The sequence below is a fragment of the Tursiops truncatus genome, chromosome 14 (genome assembly GCF_011762595.2).
Source record: "Tursiops truncatus isolate mTurTru1 chromosome 14, mTurTru1.mat.Y, whole genome shotgun sequence".
In the NCBI taxonomy this organism is placed as follows: Eukaryota; Metazoa; Chordata; class Mammalia; order Artiodactyla; family Delphinidae; genus Tursiops; species Tursiops truncatus.
The window spans coordinates 50650848-50663305 of NC_047047.1; positions in this window are offsets into that span (position 1 = coordinate 50650848).

A 12458-nucleotide genomic window follows, 5' to 3' on the forward strand; every position below is an offset into this window, starting at 1 on the left:
GTTGGTCTGGGGTGTGACTGGGCGTAGGGATTTTAAAAAGCTCCCCAGAGGATTCTAGTGTGCGGCAATAGCTGGGAACCCCTGCCCTGCAGCGTTCTGCAGCTTTTTAGGCAGCAGTGACACTGAAGTTGTTCAAACCTCCCTAAATCAAAGTACTTCCTGGAGACCCCAGGGGCTGACTCTTGCCATTTGAGGTGATTGTAACACTAAGTATCTTGAAATGCCCTGAGGTCCTGAGAGGAAGCATCCTCCTTTCTCACCAGAACCTTCTGAATCCTGACACTTCGAGGGCCCTGTCCGCAGGCCCAGTCCCCTCCTGTCCATCACAACTATCCTTTCCTGCCCTGAGGCGGGATTCTCCTCCCAATCTGACTCCCACACCAAATTGTTTCTTTTTGACAACCATTAAAGATAAAATTTAAAAAATCATCTAGGAAGACATGTGTAACCCACTGGAAATTTCAAGGCAGTGAGTTGTGGGACTCGAGGGACATTGTTCCAGCTAATGATTAAGAACTCTCCAGACAATAGGGGCTGCTTAGACAATGGGTGAATTTCCAGGATGTCCGGCCCCCTTCCGAGAAGGAGGGAGATAACAAAATGTAAAAAAGGTGTCTGTCAAAGACCAATCAGGCAGCTGGGGAGAAGGAGGGAGATAAACAAAATAGGTGTCTGTCAAAGACCAATCAGGCAGCTGGGGACAAGTTCCCTCTCTGGTCCGAGCCTAAGCCGGGACCAATCAGCAGGAGAACACAACCAAATCTATAATTTACATACGGGGAAGTGGGAACCTATAAAACTGACATATTCGCGCCCAAAAGGGTTCCTTCTTCGACCTCCTGCGTGAGGACCAAGGAACCCCGGTGCACCGGCCTTCAATAAACCTCTTGCGTTTTGCATCGACTTCCGACTCTTGTTGTTTCCTGGGCGAGTCGAAACTCCTAGGAGACCGCGCAGGTCTAACATTTGGGGGCTCGTCCGGGATTCCACTCGCCCCGGACCACAAGAACATCGGGAGTTGGAGGTACCAGGTAAGCTCGAGCTTGATTGTCTGTTTGTCCCTTGTTCTTTGTGGGCCATTATCGGAGGAAAGCCGTAAGAATCGGCTTATTATGGAATCTGTATCGGACCTCTGGCTAGGCAGACGTGCTAATAGCCGGCGTCCATGAGCCCTAGGGGACGCCCTAGTGGCTCATCTGGAAGGAGAGGCAAACTCTGTCTCCCCTTCACTCGGTTTCGGCAGTTCCCTTGGTGGTAACTGCCATCTGAAGTTTCGGTTTTGAAGCGAGCTCGCGGTGGCCCATACGTATATGTGTTTCGTGGAGTTTTAACTGTTTCTGTATTGTGGTCTATTCTTCTTCTCTGACGGACGACAATGGGACAAACTATGACGACTCCTCTTTCCCTTACCCTAAGCTATTGGACCGAAGTTCGGGCCAGAGCCCATAATTTTTCGGTAGAGGTAAAGAAAGGAAAGTGGCAGACTTTGTGTGCCTCTGAATGGCCAACATTTCAGATAGGATGGCCCCCCGAAGGATCCTTTTTATTAGACAAGATTAAGCTGCTGAAGTCTAAGATATTTAATATAGATCCCCACGGACATCCAGACCAAGTACCATATGTCTTGGTCTGGGAAGATTTAATTCTCTCCCCACCTCCGTGGGTCCGGCCCTTTGTTTCCTCAACAGGTACGTCCGCGCATACATCAGCAGCGTCGGAGATATTAGCCTTAAAGAAAAACCCCAACACGGAGAAGCTACCCGACGCCCCGGATCTACCGAAGGCGATTTATCCTGACCCGCAGTCCGATTTGCTGCTTTTGGATTCCCCACCCCCTTATCCTCCGGCCCCGAATCCCCTACCACCTAGAGGACCCCCAGCTCCACTGCCCTCGGCACCAAGGGAACCATCCATGATGGAAGAAGAAAGGGGTCCCTCAGTGGGCACTAGGAGCCGGAGGGCAATCTCCCCGGACTCCACTGCCCTACCTCTTAGAGAATATGGCCCCCCCGATGGCCAAGGGAATAGACCTCTCCAATATTGGCCCTTTTCCTCTGCAGATCTTTATAATTGAAAAATGCATAACCCAACTTTTTCCGAAAATCCACAGGCCCTTACCGCTTTAATAGAATCTCGTTTTCTCCCACCAGCCCACATGGGATGATTGTCAGCAGCTGCTCCAGACTCTCCTAACGACTGAGGAGAGGCAACGGGTTCTTTTAGAAGCCAGAAAAAAAATTGTATTAGGCGCCAATGGGCAACCTACCCAGCTGCCTAACGAGATTGATGCTGGTTTCCCACTCGTCAGGCCAAACTGGGATTTCAATGCCCCGGAAGGTAGGGAGCGCCTGAAAATGTATCGCCAGGCTCTGGTGGCGGGTCTCCATGGAGCGGCCAGACGGCCCACTAATTTGGCTAAGGTAAGGGAAGTAACTCAGGGGCCCCAGGAATCGCCAACTGTGTTCCTGGAACGTGTAATGGAAGCCTTTAGACGCTTTACCCCTTATGATCCAACTTCGGAGGGACATAGGGCTACTATAGCAATGGCTTTCATAGATCAAGCGGCCCTTGATATTAAGAAGAAATTACAGAGGCTAGATGGCTTGCAGGGATTTTCGCTTCAGGAGTTAGTAAAAGAGGCAGATAAAGTATGTAACAAAAGAGAAACAGAGGAAGAGAAGGAAGAAAGAAAGCAGAAAGAGCAGGAAGCCCGTGAAATAAGACGGGATAAGAGACAGGAGAGGAATTTAAGTAAGATACTGGCCACTGTGGTTGGAGGAAGAAATATAGGGGATAGAAATAGGCAGGAAGAGCGAACGGCAGACAGAAGGCAGCCATTAGACAAGGACCAATGTGCCTACTGTAAAGAAAAAGGACATTGGGCGAGAGAATGCCCTAAGAAAAAGAATGGAGGAAGGCCAACCAAAAACAAAATCTTAACATTGAAAGAAGACTAGGAAAGTCAGGGCTCGAACCCTCTCCCCGAGCCCCGGGTAACTCTTAAAGTGGAGGGGGAACCTGTTCAATTTTTGGTAGATACCGGAGCCCAGCACTCCGTCCTTCTCCACTCAAAAGGTCCTATCTCAGCTAAAAGGTCATGGGTACAAGGAGCCACTGGGAATAAACAATATTCATGGACCACACGAAGGACAGTAGATCTTGGGATTGGACGAGTAACCCATTCATTTTTGATTATTCCGGAATGCCCCTATCCTTTGCTGGGAAGAGATTTACTCTTGGGGGCTCAAATTCACTTTCAGCCAGAAGGTCCCACCATAACTGATAATAAGGGAAGGTTACTTCAAATATTGACTATGAAATTAGAAGATGAATATAAATTATACGAGCAGCCTTCATCCTCACGAGTTAATGTTACTGATTGGGTAACTCGGTTCCCTCAAGCCTGGGCAGAAACTGCCGGAATGGGGATGGCCAAAAATCGGCCCCCGGTGCTAGTGGAACTCAAGGCAACTGCCACCCCAATAACAGTCCGTCAATACCCCATGAGTAGAGAAGCCAAAGACGGTATCCGTCCCCATATACAGAGGCTGCTAGACTTGGGCATCTTAATAAGATGTCAATCAGCATGGAACACCCCTCTCCTGCCGGTAAAGAAACCAGGAACAAATGATTATCGGCCGGTGCAGGATCTACGAGAGGTAAACAAACGGGTGGCAGACCTCCACCCCACAGTTCCAAACCCTTACAACCTCCTGAGCACTCTTCCACCTCAACATACGTGGTATACTGTTTTGGACCTTAAAGATGTTTTTTTCTGTTTAAGACTCTCTCCCCTGAGCCAACCCTGCTTTGCCTTCGAATGGAAAGATCCAACATCGGGAATGTCTGGTCAGCTGACATGGACACGGCTACCTCAGGGATTTAAGAACTCCCCGACCATCTTTGATGAAGCCCTCCATCAGGATTTGGCATTATATAGAGAATCAAATCCCCAGGTAACATTACTCCAATACGTTGATGATATTTTATTAGCTGCTGAGACCCAAGAAGATTGTATCAAGGGTACTGAAAAACTGTTAACGGAACTTGGAACCCTGGGATATAGAGCCTCAGCCAAGAAAGCACAAATATGCCAACAACAGGTCAGTTACCTGGGGTATCTATTAAAAGGGGGGCAAAGATGGCTCACGGAGAGCAGAAAGGATACGGTGGCCCAAATTCCGGCTCCCAAAAACGCCAGGCAGGTTAGAGAATTTTGGGGGACGGCCGGATTCTGTAGACTATGGATTCCAGGGTTTGTTGAGCTGGCAGCCCCATTGTACCCCCTAACCAAAAACAGCACTCCTTTCGTTTGGGGCGATAAGGAACAACGGGCTTTTGACCAAATCAAACGAGCTTTACTTTCAGCTCCAGCCCTAGGACTGCCAGATGTAACCAAACCTTTTCATTTATATGTGGCCGAAAATAAGGGCATTGCAAAAGGAGTATTGACTCAGAAATTGGGTCCCTGGAATCGCCCAGTTGCTTATTTGTCAAAAAAATTGGACCCTGTGGCATCAGGATGGCCCACCTGTTTAAAGATAATCGCTGCAGTGGCCGTTCTAGTCAAAGATGCTGACAAACTAACTTTAGGACAAAATCTAACGATAACAGCTCCTCATGCCCTGGAAAATGTAGTCCGTCAACCACCGGATAGGTGGCTAACTAATGCCAGGATGACCCATTACCAAACCCTGTTGCTAAACTCAGATCGCATCAAGTTTGCTCCAGCCACAGGACTCAATCCAGCCACCTTGCTACCTGATCATGACTTGGAAGGCTCCACCATCATACATGATTGTCAGGAAGTACTAGCCGCAGCACACGGCAGTAGGCCAGATCTGATGGACCTGCCCCTCCCTGATGCTGATTTCACCTGGTTCACGGATGGGAGCAGTTTCCTGGAGGAAGGTAAGCGTCGAACTGGGGCAGTCGTGGTAGACGGAAAACAAGTCATATGGGCAGCGGCGCTACCACAAGGGACCTCAGCCCAACGAGCTGAATTAATTGCCCTGACGAGGGCATTAGAGATGGCAGAGAATAAAAAAAAGTAAACATCTACACAGACAGTAGATATGCGTTTGCTACCGCTCATATCCACGGTGCCATTTACCAACAGAGAGGGCTACTAACTTCAGGTGGCAAAGAAATTAAAAACAAAGACGAAATCGTGGCTTTGTTGACTGCACTCATGCTTCCTACTAAAGTCAGTATCATCCACTGCCCTGGACATCAAAAAGGAAATGCCCCAATGATTAGGGGAAATAATATGGCTGACCAAGTGGCCCGAGAAATAGCATCGGGAGAAGTCATTTTAGGACTGTCAGATAAAGTTCCTGAAAAACCAGGCCGCGATGAAGAAATCATCCTGGCCACAACAAAAGGAACTTTGTCCCCTCAGCAAGCAGAATCCATGTTACAACAGATGCACAGATGGACACATTTGGGGACTAAAAAGATGGTAGCCTTGTTACAAAAAGCCGGGTACGAAACCCCTGGAATGACAAAATTAGCTGAACAAATTGTGCAGGAATGCGTCCCATGTCAACAGGTAAATGCTCACAAAGGGAAACTTGAAACTGGAAAGAGACTCAGGGGGGACCGCCCAGGAACTTACTGGGAAGTGGACTTTACCGAAGTGCGTCCTGGAAGGTACGGTAATAAATACCTTTTAGTTTTTGTAGACACTTTTTCAGGATGGATAGAGGCTTTCCCAACAAAGAAAGAAACAGCTGCTGTAGTAGCCAAGAAGATTTTAGAAGAAATTTTTCCTCGATTTGGAGCATCAAAGGTAATAGGGTCTGATAATGGTCCAGCCTTCGTCGCCCAGGTAAGTCAGGATGTGGCCAGATACTTGGGGACTGATTGGAAATTACATTGTGCCTATAGACCCCAAAGTTTAGGTCAGGTAGAAAGAATGAATAGGACTCTAAAAGAGACCCTAACTAAATTGTCCTTGGAGACTGGCGGTACCGATTGGACGGTGCTCCTTCCTTTGGCCCTATTCCGGGTTAGAAATACACCTTCCCGATACCATCTTACTCCTTTTGAAATATTATATGGTGCCCCGCCTCCCCTCCTCACTTTAGGAAAAGAAATAAAACCTGATTGTCAAAATAACACTGACTTATATGCTAGGCTACTGGGACTCCAATTGGTCCAGAAAGAAATATGGTCCCAACTCGCCAAGGCCTACCAACCGGGAACACCGGGAGAAACTCATCCTTTCCAAGTCGGAGACTCCGTATACGTCCATCGGCATCGAACCCAGACGTTGGAACCTCGATGGAAAGGACCATACACCGTCCTCCTCACCACCCCAACGGCCATAAAAGTGGACGGCATCGCTGTTGGGACCTCTTATTGTTTTATTGTTGATTTTAACTTTTGGACCATGTGTTCTAAATCGCTTGATAGCATTTATTAGAGAACGTATCAGTACTGTACAAGTTCTAATGTTAAGACAACAGTACCAAAGTTTATGAACAGAAAGTTGAGATTCCATGATTGGAATCAATAGTCACAAGAAAAAGGGGGGAATGTGGGACTCGAGGGACATTGTTCCAGCTAATGATTAAGAACTCTCCAGACAATAGGGGCTGCTTAGACAATGGGTGAATTTCCAGGATGTCCGGCCCCCTTCCGAGAAGGAGGGAGATAACAAAATGTAAAAAAGGTGTCTGTCAAAGACCAATCAGGCAGCTGGGGAGAAGGAGGGAGATAAACAAAATAGGTGTCTGTCAAAGACCAATCAGGCAGCTGGGGACAAGTTCCCTCTCTGGTCCGAGCCTAAGCCGGGACCAATCAGCAGGAGAACACAACCAAATCTATAATTTACATACGGGGAAGTGGGAACCTATAAAACTGACATATTCGCGCCCAAAAGGGTTCCTTCTTCGACCTCCTGCGTGAGGACCAAGGAACCCCGGTGCACCGGCCTTCAATAAACCTCTTGCGTTTTGCATCGACTTCCGACTCTTGTTGTTTCCTGGGCGAGTCGAAACTCCTAGGAGACCGCGCAGGTCTAACAGAGTCACACTCCTGGGCCCCCTCAGATCTTATGTAAGGTTGAGTCACTTTTTGTGAAGTCCGTGCATAGCAGAAGAAAATTGGAAGGCTCTCAAGATATGTGAGTGTGTGTGTATGTGTGCGTTTGTGTGAAAGAGAGAGAGGAGAGAGATGTCCCTTGCAGCTTTAAGAGACTGGCAGTAACTCTGACTTAACTTCAGAGATTCCTCATCCCGTCTCCACCACCAGGAGACACAGATGAAAGATAATCAGGAGAGACCCAGAACCTGGAGGGGGTGGAGTCATTGGGGAAATGCCACTCCTGGCCCTCCCCCGACCCCAACCTCCCCAGGGACATCCCCTGCATCACCATAGGCCTCACTCTTTTTTTCTAATTTCTTGAGCCGCGCTGTCCAACAAGGTACCGCTAGCCACCCGCGGCTGTGGAGCACTTGAAACGTGGCTCGTCTGGATTGAGATGTGCTGTAAGCGTCACAGACATGATTTTGAAGACTTAGTATGAAGAAAAGAATGTAAAATATCTCGTTGATCCTTTTCCGTATTGATTAGATATTGAGATAATATTTTGGAGATACTGGGTTAAAGTTAATTAAAATTAATCTTATTAAAATTAATCTCACTTGTTTCTTTTTACCTGAGGTCCTGCCCCAAGCACCACCAGAGTGAAAACAAAGGGACAAAGACAACAGGACAGAAACTTAGGAGCCAAACATCAGATGGGGGAGGAGTCATGGACTTTATTGACCAGATCAAGTTGAATCGGACATTGCACTGGGTTGAATGGCGCGCCCTCTAAAATTCACGTCCACCTGGAACTTCAGAATGTGACCTTAACTGGAAATAGAATCTTTGTAATTGTTTAAGTTAAAATGACACTTTACTGGATTAAGGTGAGCCCTAAATCCAGTGACTCCTTATAAGGAGGCCATGTGCAGATCAAGACACAGAAGGGAAGGTGGTGTGGTGAGGGCAACAGAGACTGGAGGGAGACAGCCAAACACACCCAGGAACACCAAGGACTAACGAACAGAAGTTAACAAGAGGCAAGGAAGGATTCTTCCCCAGAGCCTTCAGAGGGAGCACGGCCCTGCCCACACCTTGATTTTAGATTTCCAACCTCCAGAATTATGAGACAATAAATTTTTATTATTTTAACACACCCTGTTTGTGGCACTTTTTTCTAGCTGCCCTAGGAAGCGAATACACTTAGCATGGAAAAAAAGAATGTAAGTTATCTCATCGATAATTTTTTATGTTAATTAAAGGTTGAAATGATAAGTTCCATTTGAGTTAATATAAATATATTGGGTTAAATGAAACGTATCATTCAAACAAATGTCACCTTTCTTTTTTTTTAATGTGGCTATTAGAAAACATTAAATTACAGATACAACTCTCATGTATGGCTTGCGTTTTATTTCTGTGTTCCAGAGTGAAGGAAACACTGTCAGATGCTGGGGTTCTTTATCTGGAGAAGAGAAAGCGGTGAAGCTTTGGAACCCGGAGTCACAAAGGTAGGAAAGGTTTTTTTCACAAAGTCCAGCAGACGAGGACATGTCAGCATTTCAGCATGAGGTTAGGCCTGGAGGAGCATGGAGGACCTTGGATGGGATGGCAAGAGAGATCAGGGAATTTCTTCCTTTACCTGTAGAATAGGGACTCTGGGCTGAATCTGATAGGGGGCAGGGAGTGGACCCCTGCTCAGAGGACCATCACCCCTCCCCAAAAGGGGTTCCTGCTCAGGGAAGGCCAAGCAGGCAGGAGGCAGGCCGGTTGAGGTAGTCTCTCTCCTGAGAACCAGAGCCCCGTACTTCTCACCCTTTCAAAGGCAGCGACCCACAGCCAGGCCACAGTTCTGGAATGCTGCCGGAACACCGGTGCTGGCTGTAGACAGTGTGGAGAGGGATCTTGGGGTTACCCAAACACCTCACTGGCTCCAGAGGATGGTAGTGAGGGCGACTGAAGGTGGGGAGAAAGAAGCCACCTGGCTTAGCCAGTGCCGACTCCTCTGTTTACCTTGGCCGGAGCTGAGATTCCTCTCAAGGTTTCTGCCCTGAGGCAGCAGCGCGCTGAGCTGGGTAGTGGCGAGAGGCTCTATTTCACCCTGTCCAGGCTGGAGGGGAACCAAAGGTCATCCGTGGGATGTGTGAGGTGTGCAGATCTCCCTTGAAGCGCTGGCTGCGTGACTGTCTTTGGAGGTGAGAGTTTAAGGGGGTAGGGATTCAATGAGCGGCCAGCCCGGAACCCCAAACAGCCCACTTTTCAGGGGTTCTCGGGTTACAGGGCAGCAGGCTGAGCTGCTCCAGTTATTCTGAAGGTTTCAAGGGGGGCCGGAAGTGACCTTGAAACTACACTCTGGAGCCCGTCAGAAGATTCCCCCCCGCCCACCGCCACCTCTGCGTTATAGCACCCATCATTACTCTTATTGTTGTTGTTGTTGGATGACTTTCCTACAAACACCTAAAAACACCCCAGATGGGTCAAGAGCTCGGGTCATCCAGATTCCCCCACGCAGGCCACCTACACTTAACCAAGCCCCTCCGTGTTTGCTTTAAGGGACGCCGGTTATCCTTTCTGCCTCTGAAATTCCATCCCTGGGGAATTTGTCCCAGCTAAAACGCCAGCTCCCTCCAGGTGGAGTAATACAGAAAGTCATTCTTTCCCCAGATATATATTGAGCGCCACAAGGCCACGAGCCAGGCCTGGTCCCGTAACTGAAGCACAGAGGGAACAGTGCTTCGTTCAAACCCGCTGATAGGATTAGCTCTGCCATCGCCCCTCTGGGCAGCTCTGCAGGAGCTCCTGGGGCACGGGGTGCTGGTGGGGGCAGTGCCTGTGCTCGGGCTGCTCTGGGGAGCACGAGTTATGACCACAGAACTACTGGCCAGGCCAAGGGCTCTGGCTCCCGCCGCTGCGTGGCTCCCACTCAGCGTGGTGTCAGAGCCAGGGTGAGAGCCGTGCTCCGGCCTCGTCCAGTCCCCTGTGGAATCTGGGTGCCTCGACCTTTCTCAGCAGGGAGGCTGCTTTCCTCCTGGGGCCGTCTCCAGCTCCCAGGCCTCTCCTCCCGTCTGCTTCTTTCTCCAGTGTTTAGAAAATGCCATCTTGAGTGGCCAGGGCTGTGAGGGGCTCTGGGAGCAAGGAGAGGTTGGCCGCGGGGTGATGGGCATCCCCCAGGGCCTGGTCTCAGAGCTCAAAGCTTGTCAGAGTTGGAGGAGCTGCCAGAGCACGGCCGCTCCTGCCAGATGCCTGCTCCCTGGGCCCCGGCAGCCCACCTCTACCTCGCCTTGGGGAAGTCAAGATTGGTAGATTTGATGGATGAGGGAGAGAATGAGATGCTTTCTCTCTCCCCCAACTTCCCCCTACCCACCAGCACATCTTCAAACAGGAAATCAAGGGCCACCCCCTCTGTTCTTCTTGGTCAGCGCAAGACCAGGAGACTGATGCCATCTGCTTAGGAGGATGCCGCCCTGGCCATGCGGTTCAGACAGTTGTCCTACTGAGGCAGTCCTGGATCTGGGGCTTGCCCTTTCATGGGACGGCAGAGATTTTAAGAACTAGGTGCCCTGGGGTGACAGAGACCCCCCAGCCTGCTTTCCCTCAGAGCCTAGAAGGACTCAAATCGCCAGCTCTTCTAGTCTCTTGGTCATTGTCTAGTTCTCACGACAATTGAAAGGAAAGAAATGGACTTTAATTCCAGCAATGGGGATGTGACTAGAATGGGGGTGGGGTGTCTTGAGACTGGGGGCCCTGGGGCTGCTGATGGAGCTCTCCCCACCCCTGGCAAGGTGTTCACAGAGCAGCACCTCCCTGTGGGCCTCGCTGGTACCTGGTGGAGGCAGAACCAGGAGACAGAAGTTTCCTCCATATCTTTCCAGACTTACGGTTTTTATAATTAGACCTGGAAAAACTTCTTTTTCTTTCTTCATTTCTTTGAAAAAGCAAGATTGGCTTAAATACAAAGTGATCACGGGGGCTTTATGAAAGCAGAAAAAAGAGAGAGATGGCCTTTTGAGAATAATGCTTCATTTCTGTGCTCCGTTTCCCCAACCCACCCCCATGGCTCCCACCCCTGCCTCATCAGGAAAAAATGCCCCTGCTGAGACCTCGCCTCTGGAGGAGATGGAAGACCAGGTAACCTCCCCCCCACCCCGCCATGTGTCCAAGACATTTCCCCCAAGGGCCCAACTGCTTGCAAAGCCTCTAAGAAAACCTTGGCCAACCTCCTGGCCCAGCTGCTGGCCTCAAACCCAAGCTGCTTGGCCCATCCAGGAAGCCCGTAAATCCCCCAGTCGGCAAGAAGCCGCACTGGAGCTTGCTCGCCCCTTCACTCAGATGCCTGGCTGCAGGCCCTGGGCTGTCCTCAGCCAGTCTAGAAGTCAGTGTAAATAAGCACATTTCTCTGAGGCAGACCTCATTTTCTGAGGAATGGTATTCCCTCAGAGGCATCACTAATCAAAAAGTCCATTGTTCCCTTTGGGGGCCACAGCTCTTCCCCACCTGACAGTTGATATTTAATTGATGGCTGCTGTCCTCCGTAGAGTTTTTAGCATATCACATGGTGTTAGTACGGTTCCAGCAAAGTGTTAACTCCTTTGCCCCCAGGGCAGAGAGTGGTGGTTCTCCTAATATCTATTGAACCTGTTATAAGCCCCCCAAAGGGTAGATGCACATATATCATAGGTGAAAAACTCAAATGTCCTGCTTCTCTGAGGCCAGAACCCAGCACAGCTTGCAGATGGGCGTTCTGGGAGTTGAGGTAGACTGGGAGAAGCGTGCTGCTCACGATGGCTTCAAGTCTGAGCGGAAAGGAGGAACTTTAGTCTCGAGGGTGGAAGGGCTGCAGAAAGAGTGTAGAAGCCTCAAGGATGTGAGACGTCATTATTAGGGGGGCAAAAGCTGGCAGCTAGGGTGGAATTTGGGACCCCACCAGGGTCATGCCGCTGAGGTAGGGCAGATGAACACGACAGTTCATGGAGTAAGTCTTCAGATGCTGGGCATGGCGCTGGGCAGGAGAAAGCAGGGGAGTCCCAGGCACAGCCCAGGCTGCCCCGGGGCAGCTCAGGAGCATCTGAGGGAGGCTGTGGGCCAGACTGGCCTGTGTCCTAGCCCATCCCAACTCCTCTGGCTACCCGGCCTCGGGCCATCCTTCATCCTTGCACCTCAGTTTCTTTATCTGTGGCAGGGGATGGTGATGTTGAAGGAAAGATAGAAACACAAAGGCTGTGGAAAATGCTTACTGCAAGAAAGGAGCCTACAGAGGAGGGGTGACTGCTATGGGGACCCCCGGCCAAGTCTTACCAGCTGAGTTCCATCTTGGGCCCAGGAGCCGGCAGGGTTTATAACCACCAACAATCCTGAGATGGCTCTTGAACCATAATGCCCAACAGGTGGGCAGTCCTGGTCCCCTAGCAGGCACACAGCCTGTTTTT